This window comes from Salmo trutta, unplaced genomic scaffold, assembly GCF_901001165.1.
Source record: "Salmo trutta unplaced genomic scaffold, fSalTru1.1, whole genome shotgun sequence".
In the NCBI taxonomy this organism is placed as follows: domain Eukaryota; kingdom Metazoa; phylum Chordata; class Actinopteri; order Salmoniformes; family Salmonidae; genus Salmo; species Salmo trutta.
In genome coordinates this window covers 75001-77500 of record NW_021822776.1, presented here as the reverse complement: position 1 = coordinate 77500, position 2500 = coordinate 75001, and positions in this window count along the sequence as shown.

Here is a 2500-nt window from a genome sequence, read left to right as displayed (position 1 = left end):
AAGAAGGAGCAGAAGGAGGGAAGGAGTGGGGGGGACAGCATGTCGAGCGCCCTCGTTGAAGAGTTGAGGGGAATGGTGGAGGAGCTGGCGGGGAGGAGGGAAGTTGTCTCCCTTGTGCCGCCCACACCGAAGAGGATTGGGAAGAGGCGCTCCATGGAAGACAAGAAGGAGAGAGCTGGGGAGGGGGAGGGCGAGGCCAAGAGAGCAATGGGGAAAAAAGGAGGGAAGGAGGGGGAAACCTCAGTGACCTCGTTGGATTCCACGGTCACTGGACCGCTGGGGGAACTGGATCTCCCGGGAGGGGCTAAGGAGCTGCGGACTGGGGTGCCGCAGTCCCTTTTTGGTGATGCAGGGTCCCCTTTTTTCTGCCAAGCCAGCGGGGAGACCGGGGAAATGGAGGATTTGGGTGGCCAATCCAGGATGCCGGGCACTCGGGTGCCCAACACCATTCCTGCATCCTGGATTGGGGAGATGGAGGAAGACGGGGGGGCGTCAGGAGAGGAGAGGACGTCCCCGCTGGATGAGATGGAGCAGGGGAGCATCGGGTGAGCCTCCTTTTTATTTTGTGTGTTTTGTGGGTAAGGGTTTCTTTGTTTTATTTATAAATAAATCTTTCTGTTACTTTTCTTAGTTTAAATGTAAGGGGATTAAGGGATTTTGTTAAAAGGAGGGCGGTTTTTAGTTATTTAGAGGGTGTGGGGTTTGATTTCTGTTTTTTACAGGAGGTTCACCTGAGGGATGGAGGGGATGTAAATAGATTTAAGAGGGAGTGGGATAAGGGAGATTCGTATTGGGGTATAGGAGGGGTGCACTCAACAGGGGTAGGGATTTTGTGTGGGAATAGGGAAATTAAAATAGAGAGCACTTTTGTTATAATGCAGGGGAGGGTTTTAGGGATAGATGTAAAATTTAGGGAGGGTAGATATAGGTTAATTGGGGTGTACGGGCCACAGGTGGCGGCAGACAGGAGGGAGATGGTGGACTGTCTGGCGCCCCTGTGTGTCACAAATAGGCACTTGGTGATAGGAGGGGATTTCAACATAGATTTAGGGTTAGTGGGTGATAGTAGTGCGGGCGCCATCACCGGGCTAATGGCTTGCCATGGTCTGGTTGATGGAGGCCTGCACTCTACTCCGACAATGGCTGGTCCCACATGGCGCAACTCCCGGGGGGTTGCGCGGAGGCTCGACTACATTTTCCTATCTAGGTCTTTGGGTCAGTTGTCTGGGCGGCTGTTGCCTGTGTTCTTCTCAGATCACGACGGGGTGCTCCTACAGGTGGGGTCGCCAGTCTGCCTCTTCGGTAGGGGGTACTGGAAGTTAGATCGGGAGGTGCTGGAGGAGCAAGCTTTCGTCGACGCCTTTTTTGGTTTCTTTCGGAGGATTGAAGGCCTCCGGTCCATGTGCGAGGGGGTGTTAGAGTGGTGGGATTTAGTAAGGTAAGGACTAGGGCCTTTATAATAGGATATTGCAAGAGGAAAAAAAGGGAGGAAAGGAGGGAGGTGGATCGTATCCAAAGGTTGCTCGAACTCGAGTACGAGGCAGGCAACCTCGGCGGGTCGTTTGACTGGGAGAGATCCACAGCCCTGAAGGCGCAGCTCAGGGTGCTGCAGGAGCGGAAGGCTCGAGCTTTCCTGGAGCGGGCGCATAATGGCTTTTTAGAACACAATGAGACTTGTTCCGCTATGTTCTTTAAGTCAGTTAGGGGCAGACAGAGTAGGAAGGTAATGCATGGGGTTAGGGAAGAAAATGGCAGTATAGTTAGAAAGCCGGAGGAGATGGTCAGGGTGACAACTGATCATTTCCGAGGTTATTTAAGGAGAGGGAATAGATGTAGAGCAGGGAAATGTGTTTTTAGAACACTTGTCCCGGCGATTGCCGGAGGACATTAGAAATGCGATGGAGGCTCAGATCTCCCTCGAAGAGGTTGAGAGCGCTCTCAGGAGGATGGGAAAAGGGAAGGTGCCTGGGATGGATGGGCTGCCGGCCGAGTTTTACCTCAAGTTTTGGGGTATACTTGGACCAGTGGTCCTCGAAGTCTTGAAGGCCATCCTTGAGACGGGGGTCCCGGGGGGATCAATGGCTGTCGGTGTGCTATCACTTCTTTACAAGAAGGGGGAAGTAACAGACCTTGGCAACTGGCGGCCATTGACCATGCTGTGTGTAGACTATAAGCTCTTAGCAAAGGTCATAGCAGACAGGTTGCGCACAGCCCTTCCCTACGTCGTCCACGAGGATCAGACGTGTGGTGTAGAGGGACGCTCTATTAGGTGGAACCTACAGTTGATCAGGGACTCCATCGCTTGGGTAGAAGATAGAGGGCTGCCTTTAATGGTAGCAGCGCTTGATCAGGCGAAAGCCTTTGATCGCGTGAATAGATCCTTTCTATTCAGGGTGTTAGGTAGATTAGGTTTTGGGGAGAAGTTTATAGGATGGATCCGTACATTATATGTCGGAGCGGGGTGCCGAGTTAGCGTAAACAGTCACTTAGGTGACGTTTT